At 43.6% G+C, this 22,464-nt stretch overlaps 40 non-coding genes across 40 annotated transcripts; all 40 read left to right on the top strand.

The window, feature by feature from the left end:
* Positions 1-286: 286 nt before the first annotated feature.
* Positions 287-359, top strand: TRNAF-GAA (transfer RNA phenylalanine (anticodon GAA)). Its single transcript has one exon. It is a non-coding gene; the product is annotated as a tRNA-Phe (tRNA).
* An 894-nt stretch (positions 360-1,253) lies between these two features.
* Positions 1,254-1,326, top strand: TRNAF-GAA (transfer RNA phenylalanine (anticodon GAA)). Its single transcript has one exon. It is a non-coding gene; the product is annotated as a tRNA-Phe (tRNA).
* A 270-nt stretch (positions 1,327-1,596) lies between these two features.
* Positions 1,597-1,669, top strand: TRNAF-GAA (transfer RNA phenylalanine (anticodon GAA)). The gene has a single exon. It is a non-coding gene; the product is annotated as a tRNA-Phe (tRNA).
* A 671-nt stretch (positions 1,670-2,340) lies between these two features.
* TRNAF-GAA (transfer RNA phenylalanine (anticodon GAA)) lies at positions 2,341-2,413 on the top strand. Its single transcript has one exon. It is a non-coding gene; the product is annotated as a tRNA-Phe (tRNA).
* A 270-nt stretch (positions 2,414-2,683) lies between these two features.
* On the top strand, positions 2,684-2,756 carry TRNAF-GAA (transfer RNA phenylalanine (anticodon GAA)). The gene has a single exon. It is a non-coding gene; the product is annotated as a tRNA-Phe (tRNA).
* Positions 2,757-3,427: 671 nt separating this feature from the next.
* Positions 3,428-3,500, top strand: TRNAF-GAA (transfer RNA phenylalanine (anticodon GAA)). Its single transcript has one exon. It is a non-coding gene; the product is annotated as a tRNA-Phe (tRNA).
* A 270-nt stretch (positions 3,501-3,770) lies between these two features.
* On the top strand, positions 3,771-3,843 carry TRNAF-GAA (transfer RNA phenylalanine (anticodon GAA)). The gene has a single exon. It is a non-coding gene; the product is annotated as a tRNA-Phe (tRNA).
* Positions 3,844-4,514: 671 nt separating this feature from the next.
* TRNAF-GAA (transfer RNA phenylalanine (anticodon GAA)) lies at positions 4,515-4,587 on the top strand. The gene has a single exon. It is a non-coding gene; the product is annotated as a tRNA-Phe (tRNA).
* Positions 4,588-4,857: 270 nt separating this feature from the next.
* On the top strand, positions 4,858-4,930 carry TRNAF-GAA (transfer RNA phenylalanine (anticodon GAA)). Its single transcript has one exon. It is a non-coding gene; the product is annotated as a tRNA-Phe (tRNA).
* A 671-nt stretch (positions 4,931-5,601) lies between these two features.
* TRNAF-GAA (transfer RNA phenylalanine (anticodon GAA)) lies at positions 5,602-5,674 on the top strand. Its single transcript has one exon. It is a non-coding gene; the product is annotated as a tRNA-Phe (tRNA).
* A 270-nt stretch (positions 5,675-5,944) lies between these two features.
* On the top strand, positions 5,945-6,017 carry TRNAF-GAA (transfer RNA phenylalanine (anticodon GAA)). The gene has a single exon. It is a non-coding gene; the product is annotated as a tRNA-Phe (tRNA).
* A 671-nt stretch (positions 6,018-6,688) lies between these two features.
* TRNAF-GAA (transfer RNA phenylalanine (anticodon GAA)) lies at positions 6,689-6,761 on the top strand. The gene has a single exon. It is a non-coding gene; the product is annotated as a tRNA-Phe (tRNA).
* A 270-nt stretch (positions 6,762-7,031) lies between these two features.
* On the top strand, positions 7,032-7,104 carry TRNAF-GAA (transfer RNA phenylalanine (anticodon GAA)). Its single transcript has one exon. It is a non-coding gene; the product is annotated as a tRNA-Phe (tRNA).
* Positions 7,105-7,775: 671 nt separating this feature from the next.
* On the top strand, positions 7,776-7,848 carry TRNAF-GAA (transfer RNA phenylalanine (anticodon GAA)). The gene has a single exon. It is a non-coding gene; the product is annotated as a tRNA-Phe (tRNA).
* A 270-nt stretch (positions 7,849-8,118) lies between these two features.
* Positions 8,119-8,191, top strand: TRNAF-GAA (transfer RNA phenylalanine (anticodon GAA)). The gene has a single exon. It is a non-coding gene; the product is annotated as a tRNA-Phe (tRNA).
* Positions 8,192-8,862: 671 nt separating this feature from the next.
* On the top strand, positions 8,863-8,935 carry TRNAF-GAA (transfer RNA phenylalanine (anticodon GAA)). The gene has a single exon. It is a non-coding gene; the product is annotated as a tRNA-Phe (tRNA).
* Positions 8,936-9,205: 270 nt separating this feature from the next.
* TRNAF-GAA (transfer RNA phenylalanine (anticodon GAA)) lies at positions 9,206-9,278 on the top strand. The gene has a single exon. It is a non-coding gene; the product is annotated as a tRNA-Phe (tRNA).
* Positions 9,279-9,949: 671 nt separating this feature from the next.
* TRNAF-GAA (transfer RNA phenylalanine (anticodon GAA)) lies at positions 9,950-10,022 on the top strand. The gene has a single exon. It is a non-coding gene; the product is annotated as a tRNA-Phe (tRNA).
* A 270-nt stretch (positions 10,023-10,292) lies between these two features.
* TRNAF-GAA (transfer RNA phenylalanine (anticodon GAA)) lies at positions 10,293-10,365 on the top strand. Its single transcript has one exon. It is a non-coding gene; the product is annotated as a tRNA-Phe (tRNA).
* Positions 10,366-11,036: 671 nt separating this feature from the next.
* On the top strand, positions 11,037-11,109 carry TRNAF-GAA (transfer RNA phenylalanine (anticodon GAA)). Its single transcript has one exon. It is a non-coding gene; the product is annotated as a tRNA-Phe (tRNA).
* Positions 11,110-11,379: 270 nt separating this feature from the next.
* Positions 11,380-11,452, top strand: TRNAF-GAA (transfer RNA phenylalanine (anticodon GAA)). Its single transcript has one exon. It is a non-coding gene; the product is annotated as a tRNA-Phe (tRNA).
* A 671-nt stretch (positions 11,453-12,123) lies between these two features.
* On the top strand, positions 12,124-12,196 carry TRNAF-GAA (transfer RNA phenylalanine (anticodon GAA)). Its single transcript has one exon. It is a non-coding gene; the product is annotated as a tRNA-Phe (tRNA).
* A 270-nt stretch (positions 12,197-12,466) lies between these two features.
* On the top strand, positions 12,467-12,539 carry TRNAF-GAA (transfer RNA phenylalanine (anticodon GAA)). The gene has a single exon. It is a non-coding gene; the product is annotated as a tRNA-Phe (tRNA).
* A 671-nt stretch (positions 12,540-13,210) lies between these two features.
* Positions 13,211-13,283, top strand: TRNAF-GAA (transfer RNA phenylalanine (anticodon GAA)). The gene has a single exon. It is a non-coding gene; the product is annotated as a tRNA-Phe (tRNA).
* A 270-nt stretch (positions 13,284-13,553) lies between these two features.
* Positions 13,554-13,626, top strand: TRNAF-GAA (transfer RNA phenylalanine (anticodon GAA)). Its single transcript has one exon. It is a non-coding gene; the product is annotated as a tRNA-Phe (tRNA).
* A 671-nt stretch (positions 13,627-14,297) lies between these two features.
* TRNAF-GAA (transfer RNA phenylalanine (anticodon GAA)) lies at positions 14,298-14,370 on the top strand. The gene has a single exon. It is a non-coding gene; the product is annotated as a tRNA-Phe (tRNA).
* A 270-nt stretch (positions 14,371-14,640) lies between these two features.
* TRNAF-GAA (transfer RNA phenylalanine (anticodon GAA)) lies at positions 14,641-14,713 on the top strand. Its single transcript has one exon. It is a non-coding gene; the product is annotated as a tRNA-Phe (tRNA).
* A 671-nt stretch (positions 14,714-15,384) lies between these two features.
* On the top strand, positions 15,385-15,457 carry TRNAF-GAA (transfer RNA phenylalanine (anticodon GAA)). The gene has a single exon. It is a non-coding gene; the product is annotated as a tRNA-Phe (tRNA).
* A 270-nt stretch (positions 15,458-15,727) lies between these two features.
* On the top strand, positions 15,728-15,800 carry TRNAF-GAA (transfer RNA phenylalanine (anticodon GAA)). The gene has a single exon. It is a non-coding gene; the product is annotated as a tRNA-Phe (tRNA).
* A 671-nt stretch (positions 15,801-16,471) lies between these two features.
* On the top strand, positions 16,472-16,544 carry TRNAF-GAA (transfer RNA phenylalanine (anticodon GAA)). Its single transcript has one exon. It is a non-coding gene; the product is annotated as a tRNA-Phe (tRNA).
* A 270-nt stretch (positions 16,545-16,814) lies between these two features.
* Positions 16,815-16,887, top strand: TRNAF-GAA (transfer RNA phenylalanine (anticodon GAA)). Its single transcript has one exon. It is a non-coding gene; the product is annotated as a tRNA-Phe (tRNA).
* A 671-nt stretch (positions 16,888-17,558) lies between these two features.
* On the top strand, positions 17,559-17,631 carry TRNAF-GAA (transfer RNA phenylalanine (anticodon GAA)). The gene has a single exon. It is a non-coding gene; the product is annotated as a tRNA-Phe (tRNA).
* Positions 17,632-17,901: 270 nt separating this feature from the next.
* On the top strand, positions 17,902-17,974 carry TRNAF-GAA (transfer RNA phenylalanine (anticodon GAA)). Its single transcript has one exon. It is a non-coding gene; the product is annotated as a tRNA-Phe (tRNA).
* Positions 17,975-18,645: 671 nt separating this feature from the next.
* On the top strand, positions 18,646-18,718 carry TRNAF-GAA (transfer RNA phenylalanine (anticodon GAA)). The gene has a single exon. It is a non-coding gene; the product is annotated as a tRNA-Phe (tRNA).
* Positions 18,719-18,963: 245 nt separating this feature from the next.
* TRNAF-GAA (transfer RNA phenylalanine (anticodon GAA)) lies at positions 18,964-19,036 on the top strand. Its single transcript has one exon. It is a non-coding gene; the product is annotated as a tRNA-Phe (tRNA).
* A 671-nt stretch (positions 19,037-19,707) lies between these two features.
* TRNAF-GAA (transfer RNA phenylalanine (anticodon GAA)) lies at positions 19,708-19,780 on the top strand. The gene has a single exon. It is a non-coding gene; the product is annotated as a tRNA-Phe (tRNA).
* Positions 19,781-20,373: 593 nt separating this feature from the next.
* On the top strand, positions 20,374-20,446 carry TRNAF-GAA (transfer RNA phenylalanine (anticodon GAA)). Its single transcript has one exon. It is a non-coding gene; the product is annotated as a tRNA-Phe (tRNA).
* Positions 20,447-21,117: 671 nt separating this feature from the next.
* Positions 21,118-21,190, top strand: TRNAF-GAA (transfer RNA phenylalanine (anticodon GAA)). Its single transcript has one exon. It is a non-coding gene; the product is annotated as a tRNA-Phe (tRNA).
* Positions 21,191-21,444: 254 nt separating this feature from the next.
* On the top strand, positions 21,445-21,517 carry TRNAF-GAA (transfer RNA phenylalanine (anticodon GAA)). The gene has a single exon. It is a non-coding gene; the product is annotated as a tRNA-Phe (tRNA).
* A 671-nt stretch (positions 21,518-22,188) lies between these two features.
* On the top strand, positions 22,189-22,261 carry TRNAF-GAA (transfer RNA phenylalanine (anticodon GAA)). Its single transcript has one exon. It is a non-coding gene; the product is annotated as a tRNA-Phe (tRNA).
* The last annotated feature ends 203 nt before the right edge of the window (positions 22,262-22,464 follow it).

Here is a 22,464-nt window from a genome sequence, read left to right on the forward strand (position 1 = left end):
AACTGAAAGTAAACAGCAGAGGAGAAACTGCAAATTATGCTGGAAATCCAGGAAGTTCTGGAAATAGACGGCCAGCAGACAGGCAACAATCACAACATGAAAGGAGATTTTTGAACCGAGCTTATATTTGATTGTCAAAAATAACTATTGTTTTTACTGCGGGTACAATGCTGATGTTATAAAATAGAAGTGAATGCTGTGACTATAAATCTCCTTTAAGGGCTCTATGATGCCTTCGTGTCGACGCATGGTGCCACGTGACTTCTGGTCACGCAAACTGCAGTGTGCCAAAATAGCTCAGTTGGGAGAGCGTTAGACTGAAGATCTAAAGGTCCCTGGTTCGATCCCGGGTTTCGGCAAGCGTTGTAGTTTTAACAAAGATCCCACTACGTGTGATTGTTTGTCTATCCTGTTAATCAGGCTAGTGCGTGTTTGATTCTTTCGCTTCCCATGTGCCTGTTGGTCATAACAGAGTGGTTGCTTAGTTTCACCTGGAACAAAGTCAAGGATCTTGCTGCCTGTTTTCATTTCCGGCAACATGCAACGACATAAAAATTTCACTCATCAATAGCATCCCTGCACACCAGCACATGGTACCTCACAATTGTAGGCAACAGTTAGCACAACAGGCCGAAATAGCTCAGTTGGGAGAGCGTTAGACTGAAGATCTAAAGGTCCCTGGTTCGATCTGGGTTTTGGCAACTGGACTTTTCTTTATGCTTTTCTCAGTCAATGTGCAAGGACATGTCAAAAGATTTTACACCAATACTCATAGCGCTGCAGAACCTCAGGAAATAAAGTCCAGCATGTTGCATTTTTGAAGCCCTCACCTGCAATATACCAATGAAACCGGTGGGAACAAGACCTAGCCGGCTTTGAAAGATAGTAAAAGTCATGACAATCCCAAAGCTAGCCTTAGACAACTTGATGAAAGCAAGTAGAACTTTTTTCATGTGTAGTCCTTAGAAACTGAAAGTAAACAGCAGAGGAGAAACTGCAAATTATGCTGGAAATCCAGGAAGTTCTGGAAATAGACGGCCAGCAGACAGGCAACAATCACAACATGAAAGGAGATTTTTGAACCGAGCTTATATTTGATTGTCAAAAATAACTATTGTTTTTACTGCGGGTACAATGCTGATGTTATAAAATAGAAGTGAATGCTGTGACTATAAATCTCCTTTAAGGGCTCTATGATGCCTTCGTGTCGACGCATGGTGCCACGTGACTTCTGGTCACACAAACTGCAGTGTGCCAAAATAGCTCAGTTGGGAGAGCGTTAGACTGAAGATCTAAAGGTCCCTGGTTCGATCCCGGGTTTCGGCAAGCGTTGTAGTTTTAACAAAGATCCCACTACGTGTGATTGTTTGTCTATCCTGTTAATCAGGCTAGTGCGTGTTTGATTCTTTCGCTTCCCATGTGCCTGTTGGTCATAACAGAGTGGTTGCTTAGTTTCACCTGGAACAAAGTCAAGGATCTTGCTGCCTGTTTTCATTTCCGGCAACATGCAACGACATAAAAATTTCACTCATCAATAGCATCCCTGCACACCAGCACATGGTACCTCACAATTGTAGGCAACAGTTAGCACAACAGGCCGAAATAGCTCATTTGGGAGAGCGTTAGACTGAAGATCTAAAGGTCCCTGGTTCGATCCCGGGTTTCGGCAACTGGACATGCTTGTTTTGGTTTACCGCTTCCTGACAAGAAAAGGAAGACCAAGGGGAAGGTTTAGAAAGTTGTTTAGAGCAGATTAGGGTCTCGGGGGCAGCTGAAACTCAATTGTGCAGCATCCCGCAGTTTATGCTTTTCTCAGTCAATGTGCAAGGACATGTCAAAAGATTTTACACCAATACTCATAGCGCTGCAGAACCTCAGGAAATAAAGTCCAGCATGTTGCATTTTTGAAGCCCTCACCTGCAATATACCAATGAAACCGGTGGGAACAAGACCTAGCCGGCTTTGAAAGATAGTAAAAGTCATGACAATCCCAAAGCTAGCCTTAGACAACTTGATGAAAGCAAGTAGAACTTTTTTCATGTGTAGTCCTTAGAAACTGAAAGTAAACAGCAGAGGAGAAACTGCAAATTATGCTGGAAATCCAGGAAGTTCTGGAAATAGACGGCCAGCAGACAGGCAACAATCACAACATGAAAGGAGATTTTTGAACCGAGCTTATATTTGATTGTCAAAAATAACTATTGTTTTTACTGCGGGTACAATGCTGATGTTATAAAATAGAAGTGAATGCTGTGACTATAAATCTCCTTTAAGGGCTCTATGATGCCTTCGTGTCGACGCATGGTGCCACGTGACTTCTGGTCACACAAACTGCAGTGTGCCAAAATAGCTCAGTTGGGAGAGCGTTAGACTGAAGATCTAAAGGTCCCTGGTTCGATCCCGGGTTTCGGCAAGCGTTGTAGTTTTAACAAAGATCCCACTACGTGTGATTGTTTGTCTATCCTGTTAATCAGGCTAGTGCGTGTTTGATTCTTTCGCTTCCCATGTGCCTGTTGGTCATAACAGAGTGGTTGCTTAGTTTCACCTGGAACAAAGTCAAGGATCTTGCTGCCTGTTTTCATTTCCGGCAACATGCAACGACATAAAAATTTCACTCATCAATAGCATCCCTGCACACCAGCACATGGTACCTCACAATTGTAGGCAACAGTTAGCACAACAGGCCGAAATAGCTCAGTTGGGAGAGCGTTAGACTGAAGATCTAAAGGTCCCTGGTTCGATCCCGGGTTTCGGCAACTGGACATGCTTGTTTTGGTTTACCGCTTCCTGACAAGAAAAGGAAGACCAAGGGGAAGGTTTAGAAAGTTGTTTAGAGCAGATTAGGGTCTCGGGGGCAGCTGAAACTCAATTGTGCAGCATCCCGCAGTTTATGCTTTTCTCAGTCAATGTGCAAGGACATGTCAAAAGATTTTACACCAATACTCATAGCGCTGCAGAACCTCAGGAAATAAAGTCCAGCATGTTGCATTTTTGAAGCCCTCACCTGCAATATACCAATGAAACCGGTGGGAACAAGACCTAGCCGGCTTTGAAAGATAGTAAAAGTCATGACAATCCCAAAGCTAGCCTTAGACAACTTGATGAAAGCAAGTAGAACTTTTTTCATGTGTAGTCCTTAGAAACTGAAAGTAAACAGCAGAGGAGAAACTGCAAATTATGCTGGAAATCCAGGAAGTTCTGGAAATAGACGGCCAGCAGACAGGCAACAATCACAACATGAAAGGAGATTTTTGAACCGAGCTTATATTTGATTGTCAAAAATAACTATTGTTTTTACTGCGGGTACAATGCTGATGTTATAAAATAGAAGTGAATGCTGTGACTATAAATCTCCTTTAAGGGCTCTATGATGCCTTCGTGTCGACGCATGGTGCCACGTGACTTCTGGTCACACAAACTGCAGTGTGCCAAAATAGCTCAGTTGGGAGAGCGTTAGACTGAAGATCTAAAGGTCCCTGGTTCGATCCCGGGTTTCGGCAAGCGTTGTAGTTTTAACAAAGATCCCACTACGTGTGATTGTTTGTCTATCCTGTTAATCAGGCTAGTGCGTGTTTGATTCTTTCGCTTCCCATGTGCCTGTTGGTCATAACAGAGTGGTTGCTTAGTTTCACCTGGAACAAAGTCAAGGATCTTGCTGCCTGTTTTCATTTCCGGCAACATGCAACGACATAAAAATTTCACTCATCAATAGCATCCCTGCACACCAGCACATGGTACCTCACAATTGTAGGCAACAGTTAGCACAACAGGCCGAAATAGCTCAGTTGGGAGAGCGTTAGACTGAAGATCTAAAGGTCCCTGGTTCGATCCCGGGTTTCGGCAACTGGACATGCTTGTTTTGGTTTACCGCTTCCTGACAAGAAAAGGAAGACCAAGGGGAAGGTTTAGAAAGTTGTTTAGAGCAGATTAGGGTCTCGGGGGCAGCTGAAACTCAATTGTGCAGCATCCCGCAGTTTATGCTTTTCTCAGTCAATGTGCAAGGACATGTCAAAAGATTTTACACCAATACTCATAGCGCTGCAGAACCTCAGGAAATAAAGTCCAGCATGTTGCATTTTTGAAGCCCTCACCTGCAATATACCAATGAAACCGGTGGGAACAAGACCTAGCCGGCTTTGAAAGATAGTAAAAGTCATGACAATCCCAAAGCTAGCCTTAGACAACTTGATGAAAGCAAGTAGAACTTTTTTGATGTGTAGTCCTTAGAAACTGAAAGTAAACAGCAGAGGAGAAACTGCAAATTATGCTGGAAATCCAGGAAGTTCTGGAAATAGACGGCCAGCAGACAGGCAACAATCACAACATGAAAGGAGATTTTTGAACCGAGCTTATATTTGATTGTCAAAAATAACTATTGTTTTTACTGCGGGTACAATGCTGATGTTATAAAATAGAAGTGAATGCTGTGACTATAAATCTCCTTTAAGGGCTCTATGATGCCTTCGTGTCGACGCATGGTGCCACGTGACTTCTGGTCACACAAACTGCAGTGTGCCAAAATAGCTCAGTTGGGAGAGCGTTAGACTGAAGATCTAAAGGTCCCTGGTTCGATCCCGGGTTTCGGCAAGCGTTGTAGTTTTAACAAAGATCCCACTACGTGTGATTGTTTGTCTATCCTGTTAATCAGGCTAGTGCGTGTTTGATTCTTTCGCTTCCCATGTGCCTGTTGGTCATAACAGAGTGGTTGCTTAGTTTCACCTGGAACAAAGTCAAGGATCTTGCTGCCTGTTTTCATTTCCGGCAACATGCAACGACATAAAAATTTCACTCATCAATAGCATCCCTGCACACCAGCACATGGTACCTCACAATTGTAGGCAACAGTTAGCACAACAGGCCGAAATAGCTCAGTTGGGAGAGCGTTAGACTGAAGATCTAAAGGTCCCTGGTTCGATCCCGGGTTTCGGCAACTGGACATGCTTGTTTTGGTTTACCGCTTCCTGACAAGAAAAGGAAGACCAAGGGGAAGGTTTAGAAAGTTGTTTAGAGCAGATTAGGGTCTCGGGGGCAGCTGAAACTCAATTGTGCAGCATCCCGCAGTTTATGCTTTTCTCAGTCAATGTGCAAGGACATGTCAAAAGATTTTACACCAATACTCATAGCGCTGCAGAACCTCAGGAAATAAAGTCCAGCATGTTGCATTTTTGAAGCCCTCACCTGCAATATACCAATGAAACCGGTGGGAACAAGACCTAGCCGGCTTTGAAAGATAGTAAAAGTCATGACAATCCCAAAGCTAGCCTTAGACAACTTGATGAAAGCAAGTAGAACTTTTTTCATGTGTAGTCCTTAGAAACTGAAAGTAAACAGCAGAGGAGAAACTGCAAATTATGCTGGAAATCCAGGAAGTTCTGGAAATAGACGGCCAGCAGACAGGCAACAATCACAACATGAAAGGAGATTTTTGAACCGAGCTTATATTTGATTGTCAAAAATAACTATTGTTTTTACTGCGGGTACAATGCTGATGTTATAAAATAGAAGTGAATGCTGTGACTATAAATCTCCTTTAAGGGCTCTATGATGCCTTCGTGTCGACGCATGGTGCCACGTGACTTCTGGTCACACAAACTGCAGTGTGCCAAAATAGCTCAGTTGGGAGAGCGTTAGACTGAAGATCTAAAGGTCCCTGGTTCGATCCCGGGTTTCGGCAAGCGTTGTAGTTTTAACAAAGATCCCACTACGTGTGATTGTTTGTCTATCCTGTTAATCAGGCTAGTGCGTGTTTGATTCTTTCGCTTCCCATGTGCCTGTTGGTCATAACAGAGTGGTTGCTTAGTTTCACCTGGAACAAAGTCAAGGATCTTGCTGCCTGTTTTCATTTCCGGCAACATGCAACGACATAAAAATTTCACTCATCAATAGCATCCCTGCACACCAGCACATGGTACCTCACAATTGTAGGCAACAGTTAGCACAACAGGCCGAAATAGCTCAGTTGGGAGAGCGTTAGACTGAAGATCTAAAGGTCCCTGGTTCGATCCCGGGTTTCGGCAACTGGACATGCTTGTTTTGGTTTACCGCTTCCTGACAAGAAAAGGAAGACCAAGGGGAAGGTTTAGAAAGTTGTTTAGAGCAGATTAGGGTCTCGGGGGCAGCTGAAACTCAATTGTGCAGCATCCCGCAGTTTATGCTTTTCTCAGTCAATGTGCAAGGACATGTCAAAAGATTTTACACCAATACTCATAGCGCTGCAGAACCTCAGGAAATAAAGTCCAGCATGTTGCATTTTTGAAGCCCTCACCTGCAATATACCAATGAAACCGGTGGGAACAAGACCTAGCCGGCTTTGAAAGATAGTAAAAGTCATGACAATCCCAAAGCTAGCCTTAGACAACTTGATGAAAGCAAGTAGAACTTTTTTCATGTGTAGTCCTTAGAAACTGAAAGTAAACAGCAGAGGAGAAACTGCAAATTATGCTGGAAATCCAGGAAGTTCTGGAAATAGACGGCCAGCAGACAGGCAACAATCACAACATGAAAGGAGATTTTTGAACCGAGCTTATATTTGATTGTCAAAAATAACTATTGTTTTTACTGCGGGTACAATGCTGATGTTATAAAATAGAAGTGAATGCTGTGACTATAAATCTCCTTTAAGGGCTCTATGATGCCTTCGTGTCGACGCATGGTGCCACGTGACTTCTGGTCACACAAACTGCAGTGTGCCAAAATAGCTCAGTTGGGAGAGCGTTAGACTGAAGATCTAAAGGTCCCTGGTTCGATCCCGGGTTTCGGCAAGCGTTGTAGTTTTAACAAAGATCCCACTACGTGTGATTGTTTGTCTATCCTGTTAATCAGGCTAGTGCGTGTTTGATTCTTTCGCTTCCCATGTGCCTGTTGGTCATAACAGAGTGGTTGCTTAGTTTCACCTGGAACAAAGTCAAGGATCTTGCTGCCTGTTTTCATTTCCGGCAACATGCAACGACATAAAAATTTCACTCATCAATAGCATCCCTGCACACCAGCACATGGTACCTCACAATTGTAGGCAACAGTTAGCACAACAGGCCGAAATAGCTCAGTTGGGAGAGCGTTAGACTGAAGATCTAAAGGTCCCTGGTTCGATCCTGGGTTTCGGCAACTGGACATGCTTGTTTTGGTTTACCGCTTCCTGACAAGAAAAGGAAGACCAAGGGGAAGGTTTAGAAAGTTGTTTAGAGCAGATTAGGGTCTCGGGGGCAGCTGAAACTCAATTGTGCAGCATCCCGCAGTTTATGCTTTTCTCAGTCAATGTGCAAGGACATGTCAAAAGATTTTACACCAATACTCATAGCGCTGCAGAACCTCAGGAAATAAAGTCCAGCATGTTGCATTTTTGAAGCCCTCACCTGCAATATACCAATGAAACCGGTGGGAACAAGACCTAGCCGGCTTTGAAAGATAGTAAAAGTCATGACAATCCCAAAGCTAGCCTTAGACAACTTGATGAAAGCAAGTAGAACTTTTTTGATGTGTAGTCCTTAGAAACTGAAAGTAAACAGCAGAGGAGAAACTGCAAATTATGCTGGAAATCCAGGAAGTTCTGGAAATAGACGGCCAGCAGACAGGCAACAATCACAACATGAAAGGAGATTTTTGAACCGAGCTTATATTTGATTGTCAAAAATAACTATTGTTTTTACTGCGGGTACAATGCTGATGTTATAAAATAGAAGTGAATGCTGTGACTATAAATCTCCTTTAAGGGCTCTATGATGCCTTCGTGTCGACGCATGGTGCCACGTGACTTCTGGTCACACAAACTGCAGTGTGCCAAAATAGCTCAGTTGGGAGAGCGTTAGACTGAAGATCTAAAGGTCCCTGGTTCGATCCCGGGTTTCGGCAAGCGTTGTAGTTTTAACAAAGATCCCACTACGTGCGATTGTTTGTCTATCCTGTTAATCAGGCTAGTGCGTGTTTGATTCTTTCGCTTCCCATGTGCCTGTTGGTCATAACAGAGTGGTTGCTTAGTTTCACCTGGAACAAAGTCAAGGATCTTGCTGCCTGTTTTCATTTCCGGCAACATGCAACGACATAAAAATTTCACTCATCAATAGCATCCCTGCACACCAGCACATGGTACCTCACAATTGTAGGCAACAGTTAGCACAACAGGCCGAAATAGCTCAGTTGGGAGAGCGTTAGACTGAAGATCTAAAGGTCCCTGGTTCGATCCCGGGTTTCGGCAACTGGACATGCTTGTTTTGGTTTACCGCTTCCTGACAAGAAAAGGAAGACCAAGGGGAAGGTTTAGAAAGTTGTTTAGAGCAGATTAGGGTCTCGGGGGCAGCTGAAACTCAATTGTGCAGCATCCCGCAGTTTATGCTTTTCTCAGTCAATGTGCAAGGACATGTCAAAAGATTTTACACCAATACTCATAGCGCTGCAGAACCTCAGGAAATAAAGTCCAGCATGTTGCATTTTTGAAGCCCTCACCTGCAATATACCAATGAAACCGGTGGGAACAAGACCTAGCCGGCTTTGAAAGATAGTAAAAGTCATGACAATCCCAAAGCTAGCCTTAGACAACTTGATGAAAGCAAGTAGAACTTTTTTCATGTGTAGTCCTTAGAAACTGAAAGTAAACAGCAGAGGAGAAACTGCAAATTATGCTGGAAATCCAGGAAGTTCTGGAAATAGACGGCCAGCAGACAGGCAACAATCACAACATGAAAGGAGATTTTTGAACCGAGCTTATATTTGATTGTCAAAAATAACTATTGTTTTTACTGCGGGTACAATGCTGATGTTATAAAATAGAAGTGAATGCTGTGACTATAAATCTCCTTTAAGGGCTCTATGATGCCTTCGTGTCGACGCATGGTGCCACGTGACTTCTGGTCACACAAACTGCAGTGTGCCAAAATAGCTCAGTTGGGAGAGCGTTAGACTGAAGATCTAAAGGTCCCTGGTTCGATCCCGGGTTTCGGCAAGCGTTGTAGTTTTAACAAAGATCCCACTACGTGTGATTGTTTGTCTATCCTGTTAATCAGGCTAGTGCGTGTTTGATTCTTTCGCTTCCCATGTGCCTGTTGGTCATAACAGAGTGGTTGCTTAGTTTCACCTGGAACAAAGTCAAGGATCTTGCTGCCTGTTTTCATTTCCGGCAACATGCAACGACATAAAAATTTCACTCATCAATAGCATCCCTGCACACCAGCACATGGTACCTCACAATTGTAGGCAACAGTTAGCACAACAGGCCGAAATAGCTCAGTTGGGAGAGCGTTAGACTGAAGATCTAAAGGTCCCTGGTTCGATCCCGGGTTTCGGCAACTGGACATGCTTGTTTTGGTTTACCGCTTCCTGACAAGAAAAGGAAGACCAAGGGGAAGGTTTAGAAAGTTGTTTAGAGCAGATTAGGGTCTCGGGGGCAGCTGAAACTCAATTGTGCAGCATCCCGCAGTTTATGCTTTTCTCAGTCAATGTGCAAGGACATGTCAAAAGATTTTACACCAATACTCATAGCGCTGCAGAACCTCAGGAAATAAAGTCCAGCATGTTGCATTTTTGAAGCCCTCACCTGCAATATACCAATGAAACCGGTGGGAACAAGACCTAGCCGGCTTTGAAAGATAGTAAAAGTCATGACAATCCCAAAGCTAGCCTTAGACAACTTGATGAAAGCAAGTAGAACTTTTTTCATGTGTAGTCCTTAGAAACTGAAAGTAAACAGCAGAGGAGAAACTGCAAATTATGCTGGAAATCCAGGAAGTTCTGGAAATAGACGGCCAGCAGACAGGCAACAATCACAACATGAAAGGAGATTTTTGAACCGAGCTTATATTTGATTGTCAAAAATAACTATTGTTTTTACTGCGGGTACAATGCTGATGTTATAAAATAGAAGTGAATGCTGTGACTATAAATCTCCTTTAAGGGCTCTATGATGCCTTCGTGTCGACGCATGGTGCCACGTGACTTCTGGTCACACAAACTGCAGTGTGCCAAAATAGCTCAGTTGGGCGAGCGTTAGACTGAAGATCTAAAGGTCCCTGGTTCGATCCCGGGTTTCGGCAAGCGTTGTAGTTTTAACAAAGATCCCACTACGTGTGATTGTTTGTCTATCCTGTTAATCAGGCTAGTGCGTGTTTGATTCTTTCGCTTCCCATGTGCCTGTTGGTCATAACAGAGTGGTTGCTTAGTTTCACCTGGAACAAAGTCAAGGATCTTGCTGCCTGTTTTCATTTCCGGCAACATGCAACGACATAAAAATTTCACTCATCAATAGCATCCCTGCACACCAGCACATGGTACCTCACAATTGTAGGCAACAGTTAGCACAACAGGCCGAAATAGCTCAGTTGGGAGAGCGTTAGACTGAAGATCTAAAGGTCCCTGGTTCGATCCCGGGTTTCGGCAACTGGACATGCTTGTTTTGGTTTACCGCTTCCTGACAAGAAAAGGAAGACCAAGGGGAAGGTTTAGAAAGTTGTTTAGAGCAGATTAGGGTCTCGGGGGCAGCTGAAACTCAATTGTGCAGCATCCCGCAGTTTATGCTTTTCTCAGTCAATGTGCAAGGACATGTCAAAAGATTTTACACCAATACTCATAGCGCTGCAGAACCTCAGGAAATAAAGTCCAGCATGTTGCATTTTTGAAGCCCTCACCTGCAATATACCAATGAAACCGGTGGGAACAAGACCTAGCCAGCTTTGAAAGATAGTAAAAGTCATGACAATCCCAAAGCTAGCCTTAGACAACTTGATGAAAGCAAGTAGAACTTTTTTCATGTGTAGTCCTTAGAAACTGAAAGTAAACAGCAGAGGAGAAACTGCAAATTATGCTGGAAATCCAGGAAGTTCTGGAAATAGACGGCCAGCAGACAGGCAACAATCACAACATGAAAGGAGATTTTTGAACCGAGCTTATATTTGATTGTCAAAAATAACTATTGTTTTTACTGCGGGTACAATGCTGATGTTATAAAATAGAAGTGAATGCTGTGACTATAAATCTCCTTTAAGGGCTCTATGATGCCTTCGTGTCGACGCATGGTGCCACGTGACTTCTGGTCACACAAACTGCAGTGTGCCAAAATAGCTCAGTTGGGAGAGCGTTAGACTGAAGATCTAAAGGTCCCTGGTTTGATCCCGGGTTTCGGCAAGCGTTGTAGTTTTAACAAAGATCCCACTACGTGTGATTGTTTGTCTATCCTGTTAATCAGGCTAGTGCGTGTTTGATTCTTTCGCTTCCCATGTGCCTGTTGGTCATAACAGAGTGGTTGCTTAGTTTCACCTGGAACAAAGTCAAGGATCTTGCTGCCTGTTTTCATTTCCGGCAACATGCAACGACATAAAAATTTCACTCATCAATAGCATCCCTGCACACCAGCACATGGTACCTCACAATTGTAGGCAACAGTTAGCACAACAGGCCGAAATAGCTCAGTTGGGAGAGCGTTAGACTGAAGATCTAAAGGTCCCTGGTTCGATCCCGGGTTTCGGCAACTGGACATGCTTGTTTTGGTTTACCGCTTCCTGACAAGAAAAGGAAGACCAAGGGGAAGGTTTAGAAAGTTGTTTAGAGCAGATTAGGGTCTCGGGGGCAGCTGAAACTCAATTGTGCAGCATCCCGCAGTTTATGCTTTTCTCAGTCAATGTGCAAGGACATGTCAAAAGATTTTACACCAATACTCATAGCGCTGCAGAACCTCAGGAAATAAAGTCCAGCATGTTGCATTTTTGAAGCCCTCACCTGCAATATACCAATGAAACCGGTGGGAACAAGACCTAGCCGGCTTTGAAAGATAGTAAAAGTCATGACAATCCCAAAGCTAGCCTTAGACAACTTGATGAAAGCAAGTAGAACTTTTTTCATGTGTAGTCCTTAGAAACTGAAAGTAAACAGCAGAGGAGAAACTGCAAATTATGCTGGAAATCCAGGAAGTTCTGGAAATAGACGGCCAGCAGACAGGCAACAATCACAACATGAAAGGAGATTTTTGAACCGAGCTTATATTTGATTGTCAAAAATAACTATTGTTTTTACTGCGGGTACAATGCTGATGTTATAAAATAGAAGTGAATGCTGTGACTATAAATCTCCTTTAAGGGCTCTATGATGCCTTCGTGTCGACGCATGGTGCCACGTGACTTCTGGTCACACAAACTGCAGTGTGCCAAAATAGCTCAGTTGGGAGAGCGTTAGACTGAAGATCTAAAGGTCCCTGGTTCGATCCCGGGTTTCGGCAAGCGTTGTAGTTTTAACAAAGATCCCACTACGTGTGATTGTTTGTCTATCCTGTTAATCAGGCTAGTGCGTGTTTGATTCTTTCGCTTCCCATGTGCCTGTTGGTCATAACAGAGTGGTTGCTTAGTTTCACCTGGAACAAAGTCAAGGATCTTGCTGCCTGTTTTCATTTCCGGCAACATGCAACGACATAAAAATTTCACTCATCAATAGCATCCCTGCACACCAGCACATGGTACCTCACAATTGTAGGCAACAGTTAGCACAACAGGCCGAAATAGCTCAGTTGGGAGAGCGTTAGACTGAAGATCTAAAGGTCCCTGGTTCGATCCCGGGTTTCGGCAACTGGACATGCTTGTTTTGGTTTACCGCTTCCTGACAAGAAAAGGAAGACCAAGGGGAAGGTTTAGAAAGTTGTTTAGAGCAGATTAGGGTCTCGGGGGCAGCTGAAACTCAATTGTGCAGCATCCCGCAGTTTATGCTTTTCTCAGTCAATGTGCAAGGACATGTCAAAAGATTTTACACCAATACTCATAGCGCTGCAGAACCTCAGGAAATAAAGTCCAGCATGTTGCATTTTTGAAGCCCTCACCTGCAATATACCAATGAAACCGGTGGGAACAAGACCTAGCCAGCTTTGAAAGATAGTAAAAGTCATGACAATCCCAAAGCTAGCCTTAGACAACTTGATGAAAGCAAGTAGAACTTTTTTCATGTGTAGTCCTTAGAAACTGAAAGTAAACAGCAGAGGAGAAACTGCAAATTATGCTGGAAATCCAGGAAGTTCTGGAAATAGACGGCCAGCAGACAGGCAACAATCACAACATGAAAGGAGATTTTTGAACCGAGCTTATATTTGATTGTCAAAAATAACTATTGTTTTTACTGCGGGTACAATGCTGATGTTATAAAATAGAAGTGAATGCTGTGACTATAAATCTCCTTTAAGGGCTCTATGATGCCTTCGTGTCGACGCATGGTGCCACGTGACTTCTGGTCACACAAACTGCAGTGTGCCAAAATAGCTCAGTTGGGAGAGCGTTAGACTGAAGATCTAAAGGTCCCTGGTTTGATCCCGGGTTTCGGCAAGCGTTGTAGTTTTAACAAAGATCCCACTACGTGTGATTGTTTGTCTATCCTGTTAATCAGGCTAGTGCGTGTTTGATTCTTTCGCTTCCCATGTGCCTGTTGGTCATAACAGAGTGGTTGCTTAGTTTCACCTGGAACAAAGTCAAGGATCTTGCTGCCTGTTTTCATTTCCGGCAACATGCAACGACATAAAAATTTCACTCATCAATAGCATCCCTGCACACCAGCACATGGTACCTCACAATTGTAGGCAACAGTTAGCACAACAGGCCGAAATAGCTCAGTTGGGAGAGCGTTAGACTGAAGATCTAAAGGTCCCTGGTTCGATCCCGGGTTTCGGCAACTGGATATGCTTGTTTTGGTTTACCGCTTCCTGACAAGAAAAGGAAGACCAAGGGGAAGGTTTAGAAAGTTGTTTAGAGCAGATTAGGGTCTCGGGGGCAGCTGAAACTCAATTGTGCAGCATCCCGCAGTTTATGCTTTTCTCAGTCAATGTGCAAGGACATGTCAAAAGATTTTACACCAATACTCATAGCGCTGCAGAACCTCAGGAAATAAAGTCCAGCATGTTGCATTTTTGAAGCCCTCACCTGCAATATACCAATGAAACCGGTGGGAACAAGACCTAGCCGGCTTTGAAAGATAGTAAAAGTCATGACAATCCCAAAGCTAGCCTTAGACAACTTGATGAAAGCAAGTAGAACTTTTTTGATGTGTAGTCCTTAGAAACTGAAAGTAAACAGCAGAGGAGAAACTGCAAATTATGCTGGAAATCCAGGAAGTTCTGGAAATAGACGGCCAGCAGACAGGCAACAATCACAACATGAAAGGAGATTTTTGAACCGAGCTTATATTTGATTGTCAAAAATAACTATTGTTTTTACTGCGGGTACAATGCTGATGTTATAAAATAGAAGTGAATGCTGTGACTATAAATCTCCTTTAAGGGCTCTATGATGCCTTCGTGTCGACGCATGGTGCCACGTGACTTCTGGTCACACAAACTGCAGTGTGCCAAAATAGCTCAGTTGGGAGAGCGTTAGACTGAAGATCTAAAGGTCCCTGGTTCGATCCCGGGTTTCGGCAAGCGTTGTAGTTTTAACAAAGATCCCACTACGTGTGATTGTTTGTCTATCCTGTTAATCAGGCTAGTGCGCGTTTGATTCTTTCGCTTCCCATGTGCCTGTTGGTCATAACAGAGTGGTTGCTTAGTTTCACCTGGAACAAAGTCAAGGATCTTGCTGCCTGTTTTCATTTCCGGCAACATGCAACGACATAAAAATTTCACTCATCAATAGCATCCCTGCACACCAGCACATGGTACCTCACAATTGTAGGCAACAGTTAGCACAACAGGCCGAAATAGCTCAGTTGGGAGAGCGTTAGACTGAAGATCTAAAGGTCCCTGGTTCGATCCCGGGTTTCGGCAACTGGACATGCTTGTTTTGGTTTACCGCTTCCTGACAAGAAAAGGAAGACCAAGGGGAAGGTTTAGAAAGTTGTTTAGAGCAGATTAGGGTCTCGGGGGCAGCTGAAACTCAATTGTGCAGCATCCCGCAGTTTATGCTTTTCTCAGTCAATGTGCAAGGACATGTCAAAAGATTTTACACCAATACCCATAGCGCTGCAGAACCTCAGGAAATAAAGTCCAGCATGTTGCATTTTTGAAGCCCTCACCTGCAATATACCAATGAAACCGGTGGGAACAAGACCTAGCCGGCTTTGAAAGATAGTAAAAGTCATGACAATCCCAAAGCTAGCCTTAGACAACTTGATGAAAGCAAGTAGAACTTTTTTGATGTGTAGTCCTTAGAAACTGAAAGTAAACAGCAGAGGAGAAACTGCAAATTATGCTGGAAATCCAGGAAGTTCTGGAAATAGACGGCCAGCAGACAGGCAACAATCACAACATGAAAGGAGATTTTTGAACCGAGCTTATATTTGATTGTCAAAAATAACTATTGTTTTTACTGCGGGTACAATGCTGATGTTATAAAAAAGAAGTGAATGCTGTGACTATAAATCTCCTTTAAGGGCTCTATGATGCCTTCGTGTCGACGCATGGTGCCACGTGACTTCTGGTCACACAAACTGCAGTGTGCCAAAATAGCTCAGTTGGGAGAGCGTTAGACTGAAGATCTAAAGGTCCCTGGTTCGATCCCGGGTTTCGGCAAGCGTTGTAGTTTTAACAAAGATCCCACTACGTGTGATTGTTTGTCTATCCTGTTAATCAGGCTAGTGCGTGTTTGATTCTTTCGCTTCCCATGTGCCTGTTGGTCATAACAGAGTGGTTGCTTAGTTTCACCTGGAACAAAGTCAAGGATCTTGCTGCCTGTTTTCATTTCCGGCAACATGCAACGACATAAAAATTTCACTCATCAATAGCATCCCTGCACACCAGCACATGGTACCTCACAATTGTAGGCAACAGTTAGCACAACAGGCCGAAATAGCTCAGTTGGGAGAGCGTTAGACTGAAGATCTAAAGGTCCCTGGTTCGATCCCGGGTTTCGGCAACTGGACATGCTTGTTTTGGTTTACCGCTTCCTGACAAGAAAAGGAAGACCAAGGGGAAGGTTTAGAAAGTTGTTTAGAGCAGATTAGGGTCTCGGGGGCAGCTGAAACTCAATTGTGCAGCATCCCGCAGTTTATGCTTTTCTCAGTCAATGTGCAAGGACATGTCAAAAGATTTTACACCAATACTCATAGCGCTGCAGAACCTCAGGAAATAAAGTCCAGCATGTTGCATTTTTGAAGCCCTCACCTGCAATATACCAATGAAACCGGTGGGAACAAGACCTAGCCGGCTTTGAAAGATAGTAAAAGTCATGACAATCCCAAAGCTAGCCTTAGACAACTTGATGAAAGCAAGTAGAACTTTTTTCATGTGTAGTCCTTAGAAACTGAAAGTAAACAGCAGAGGAGAAACTGCAAATTATGCTGGAAATCCAGGAAGTTCTGGAAATAGACGGCCAGCAGACAGGCAACAATCACAACATGAAAGGAGATTTTTGAACCGAGCTTATATTTGATTGTCAAAAATAACTATTGTTTTTACTGCGGGTACAATGCTGATGTTATAAAATAGAAGTGAATGCTGTGACTATAAATCTCCTTTAAGGGCTCTATGATGCCTTCGTGTCGACGCATGGTGCCACGTGACTTCTGGTCACACAAACTGCAGTGTGCCAAAATAGCTCAGTTGGGAGAGCGTTAGACTGAAGATCTAAAGGTCCCTGGTTCGATCCCGGGTTTCGGCAAGCGTTGTAGTTTTAACAAAGATCCCACTACGTGTGATTGTTTGTCTATCCTGTTAATCAGGCTAGTGCGTGTTTGATTCTTTCGCTTCCCATGTGCCTGTTGGTCATAACAGAGTGGTTGCTTAGTTTCACCTGGAACAAAGTCAAGGATCTTGCTGCCTGTTTTCATTTCCGGCAACATGCAACGACATAAAAATTTCACTCATCAATAGCATCCCTGCACACCAGCACATGGTACCTCACAATTGTAGGCAACAGTTAGCACAACAGGCTGAAATAGCTCAGTTGGGAGAGCGTTAGACTGAAGATCTAAAGGTCCCTGGTTCGATCCCGGGTTTCGGCAACTGGACATGCTTGTTTTGGTTTACCGCTTCCTGACAAGAAAAGGAAGACCAAGGGGAAGGTTTAGAAAGTTGTTTAGAGCAGATTAGGGTCTCGGGGGCAGCTGAAACTCAATTGTGCAGCATCCCGCAGTTTATGCTTTTCTCAGTCAATGTGCAAGGACATGTCAAAAGATTTTACACCAATACTCATAGCGCTGCAGAACCTCAGGAAATAAAGTCCAGCATGTTGCATTTTTGAAGCCCTCACCTGCAATATACCAATGAAACCGGTGGGAACAAGACCTAGCCGGCTTTGAAAGATAGTAAAAGTCATGACAATCCCAAAGCTAGCCTTAGACAACTTGATGAAAGCAAGTAGAACTTTTTTGATGTGTAGTCCTTAGAAACTGAAAGTAAACAGCAGAGGAGAAACTGCAAATTATGCTGGAAATCCAGGAAGTTCTGGAAATAGACGGCCAGCAGACAGGCAACAATCACAACATGAAAGGAGATTTTTGAACCGAGCTTATATTTGATTGTCAAAAATAACTATTGTTTTTACTGCGGGTACAATGCTGATGTTATAAAATAGAAGTGAATGCTGTGACTATAAATCTCCTTTAAGGGCTCTATGATGCCTTCGTGTCGACGCATGGTGCCACGTGACTTCTGGTCACACAAACTGCAGCGTGCCAAAATAGCTCAGTTGGGAGAGCGTTAGACTGAAGATCTAAAGGTCCCTGGTTCGATCCCGGGTTTCGGCAAGCGTTGTAGTTTTAACAAAGATCCCACTACGTGTGATTGTTTGTCTATCCTGTTAATCAGGCTAGTGCGTGTTTGATTCTTTCGCTTCCCATGTGCCTGTTGGTCATAACAGAGTGGTTGCTTAGTTTCACCTGGAACAAAGTCAAGGATCTTGCTGCCTGTTTTCATTTCCGGCAACATGCAACGACATAAAAATTTCACTCATCAATAGCATCCCTGCACACCAGCACATGGTACCTCACAATTGTAGGCAACAGTTAGCACAACAGGCCGAAATAGCTCAGTTGGGAGAGCGTTAGACTGAAGATCTAAAGGTCCCTGGTTCGATCCTGGGTTTCGGCAACTGGACATGCTTGTTTTGGTTTACCGCTTCCTGACAAGAAAAGGAAGACCAAGGGGAAGGTTTAGAAAGTTGTTTAGAGCAGATTAGGGTCTCGGGGGCAGCTGAAACTCAATTGTGCAGCATCCCGCAGTTTATGCTTTTCTCAGTCAATGTGCAAGGACATGTCAAAAGATTTTACACCAATACTCATAGCGCTGCAGAACCTCAGGAAATAAAGTCCAGCATGTTGCATTTTTGAAGCCCTCACCTGCAATATACCAATGAAACCGGTGGGAACAAGACCTAGCCGGCTTTGAAAGATAGTAAAAGTCATGACAATCCCAAAGCTAGCCTTAGACAACTTGATGAAAGCAAGTAGAACTTTTTTGATGTGTAGTCCTTAGAAACTGAAAGTAAACAGCAGAGGAGAAACTGCAAATTATGCTGGAAATCCAGGAAGTTCTGGAAATAGACGGCCAGCAGACAGGCAACAATCACAACATGAAAGGAGATTTTTGAACCGAGCTTATATTTGATTGTCAAAAATAACTATTGTTTTTACTGCGGGTACAATGCTGATGTTATAAAATAGAAGTGAATGCTGTGACTATAAATCTCCTTTAAGGGCTCTATGATGCCTTCGTGTCGACGCATGGTGCCACGTGACTTCTGGTCACACAAACTGCAGTGTGCCAAAATAGCTCAGTTGGGAGAGCGTTAGACTGAAGATCTAAAGGTCCCTGGTTCGATCCCGGGTTTCGGCAAGCGTTGTGTGATTGTTTGTCTATCCTGTTAATCAGGCTAGTGCGTGTTTGATTCTTTCGCTTCCCATGTGCCTGTTGGTCATAACAGAGTGGTTGCTTAGTTTCACCTGGAACAAAGTCAAGGATCTTGCTGCCTGTTTTCATTTCCGGCAACATGCAACGACATAAAAATTTCACTCATCAATAGCATCCCTGCACACCAGCACATGGTACCTCACAATTGTAGGCAACAGTTAGCACAACAGGCCGAAATAGCTCAGTTGGGAGAGCGTTAGACTGAAGATCTAAAGGTCCCTGGTTCGATCCCGGGTTTCGGCAACTGGACATGCTTGTTTTGGTTTACCGCTTCCTGACAAGAAAAGGAAGACCAAGGGGAAGGTTTAGAAAGTTGTTTAGAGCAGATTAGGGTCTCGGGGGCAGCTGAAACTCAATTGTGCAGCATCCCGCAGTTTATGCTTTTCTCAGTCAATGTGCAAGGACATGTCAAAAGATTTTACACCAATACTCATAGCGCTGCAGAACCTCAGGAAATAAAGTCCAGCATGTTGCATTTTTGAAGCCCTCACCTGCAATATACCAATGAAACCGGTGGGAACAAGACCTAGCCGGCTTTGAAAGATAGTAAAAGTCATGACAATCCCAAAGCTAGCCTTAGACAACTTGATGAAAGCAAGTAGAACTTTTTTCATGTGTAGTCCTTAGAAACTGAAAGTAAACAGCAGAGGAGAAACTGCAAATTATGCTGGAAATCCAGGAAGTTCTGGAAATAGACGGCCAGCAGACAGGCAACAATCACAACATGAAAGGAGATTTTTGAACCGAGCTTATATTTGATTGTCAAAAATAACTATTGTTTTTACTGCGGGTACAATGCTGATGTTATAAAATAGAAGTGAATGCTGTGACTATAAATCTCCTTTAAGGGCTCTATGATGCCTTCGTGTCGACGCATGGTGCCACGTGACTTCTGGTCACACAAACTGCAGTGTGCCAAAATAGCTCAGTTGGGAGAGCGTTAGACTGAAGATCTAAAGGTCCCTGGTTCGATCCCGGGTTTCGGCAAGCGTTGTAGTTTTAACAAAGATCCCACTACGTGTGATTGTTTGTCTATCCTGTTAATCAGGCTAGTGCGTGTTTGATTCTTTCGCTTCCCATGTGCCTGTTGGTCATAACAGAGTGGTTGCTTAGTTTCACCTGGAACAAAGTCAAGGATCTTGCTGCCTGTTTTCATTTCCGGCAACATGCAGCCTTAGACAACTTGATGAAAGCAAGTAGAACTTTTTTGATGTGTAGTCCTTAGAAACTGAAAGTAAACAAAATAGCTCAGTTGGGAGAGCGTTAGACTGAAGATCTAAAGGTCCCTGGTTCGATCCCGGGTTTCGGCAAGCGTTGTAGTTTTAACAAAGATCCCACTACGTGTGATTGTTTGTCTATCCTGTTAATCAGGCTAGTGCGTGTTTGATTCTTTCGCTTCCCATGTGCCTGTTGGTCATAACAGAGTGGTTGCTTAGTTTCACCTGGAACAAAGTCAAGGATCTTGCTGCCTGTTTTCATTTCCGGCAACATGCAACGACATAAAAATTTCACTCATCAATAGCATCCCTGCACACCAGCACATGGTACCTCACAATTGTAGGCAACAGTTAGCACAACAGGCCGAAATAGCTCAGTTGGGAGAGCGTTAGACTGAAGATCTAAAGGTCCCTGGTTCGATCCCGGGTTTCGGCAACTGGACATGCTTGTTTTGGTTTACCGCTTCCTGACAAGAAAAGGAAGACCAAGGGGAAGGTTTAGAAAGTTGTTTAGAGCAGATTAGGGTCTCGGGGGCAGCTGAAACTCAATTGTGCAGCATCCCGCAGTTTATGCTTTTCTCAGTCAATGTGCAAGGACATGTCAAAAGATTTTACACCAATACTCATAGCGCTGCAGAACCTCAGGAAATAAAGTCCAGCATGTTGCATTTTTGAAGCCCTCACCTGCAATATACCAATGAAACCGGTGGGAACAAGACCTAGCCGGCTTTGAAAGATAGTAAAAGTCATGACAATCCCAAAGCTAGCCTTAGACAACTTGATGAAAGCAAGTAGAACTTTTTTGATGTGTAGTCCTTAGAAACTGAAAGTAAACAGCAGAGGAGAAACTGCAAATTATGCTGGAAATCCAGGAAGTTCTGGAAATAGACGGCCAGCAGACAGGCAACAATCACAACATGAAAGGAGATTTTTGAACCGAGCTTATATTTGATTGTCAAAAATAACTATTGTTTTTACTGCGGGTACAATGCTGATGTTATAAAATAGAAGTGAATGCTGTGACTATAAATCTCCTTTAAGGGCTCTATGATGCCTTCGTGTCGACGCATGGTGCCACGTGACTTCTGGTCACACAAACTGCAGTGTGCCAAAATAGCTCAGTTGGGAGAGCGTTAGACTGAAGATCTAAAGGTCCCTGGTTCGATCCCGGGTTTTGGCAAGCGTTGTAGTTTTAACAAAGATCCCACTACGTGTGATTGTTTGTCTATCCTGTTAATCAGGCTAGTGCGTGTTTGATTCTTTCGCTTCCCATGTGCCTGTTGGTCATAACAGAGTGGTTGCTTAGTTTCACCTGGAACAAAGTCAAGGATCTTGCTGCCTGTTTGCAACGACATAAAAATTTCACTCATCAATAGCATCCCTGCACACCAGCACATGGTACCTCACAATTGTAGGCAACAGTTAGCACAACAGGCCGAAATAGCTCAGTTGGGAGAGCGTTAGACTGAAGATCTAAAGGTCCCTGGTTCGATCCCGGGTTTCGGCAACTGGACATGCTTGTTTTGGTTTACCGCTTCCTGACAAGAAAAGGAAGACCAAGGGGAAGGTTTAGAAAGTTGTTTAGAGCAGATTAGGGTCTCGGGGGCAGCTGAAACTCAATTGTGCAGCATCCCGCAGTTTATGCTTTTCTCAGTCAATGTGCAAGGACATGTCAAAAGATTTTACACCAATACTCATAGCGCTGCAGAACCTCAGGAAATAAAGTCCAGCATGTTGCATTTTTTAAGCCCTCACCTGCAATATACCAATGAAACCGGTGGGAACAAGACCTAGCCGGCTTTGAAAGATAGTAAAAGTCATGACAATCCCAAAGCTAGCCTTAGACAACTTGATGAAAGCAAGTAGAACTTTTTTGATGTGTAGTCCTTAGAAACTGAAAGTAAACAGCAGAGGAGAAACTGCAAATTATGCTGGAAATCCAGGAAGTTCTGGAAATAGACGGCCAGCAGACAGGCAACAATCACAACATGAAAGGAGATTTTTGAACCGAGCTTATATTTGATTGTCAAAAATAACTATTGTTTTTACTGCGGGTACAATGCTGATGTTATAAAATAGAAGTGAATGCTGTGACTATAAATCTCCTTTAAGGGCTCTATGATGCCTTCGTGTCGACGCATGGTGCCACGTGACTTCTGGTCACACAAACTGCAGTGTGCCAAAATAGCTCAGTTGGGAGAGCGTTAGACTGAAGATCTAAAGGTCCCTGGTTCGATCCCGGGTTTCGGCAAGCGTTGTAGTTTTAACAAAGATCCCACTACGTGTGATTGTTTGTCTATCCTGTTAATCAGGCTAGTGCGTGTTTGATTCTTTCGCTTCCCATGTGCCTGTTGGTCATAACAGAGTGGTTGCTTAGTTTCACCTGGAACAAAGTCAAGGATCTTGCTGCCTGTTTTCATTTCCGGCAACATGCAACGACATAAAAATTTCACT

This window comes from Aquarana catesbeiana, linkage group LG04 (genome assembly GCF_042186555.1).
Source record: "Aquarana catesbeiana isolate 2022-GZ linkage group LG04, ASM4218655v1, whole genome shotgun sequence".
NCBI classification, from domain to species: domain Eukaryota; kingdom Metazoa; phylum Chordata; class Amphibia; order Anura; family Ranidae; genus Aquarana; species Aquarana catesbeiana.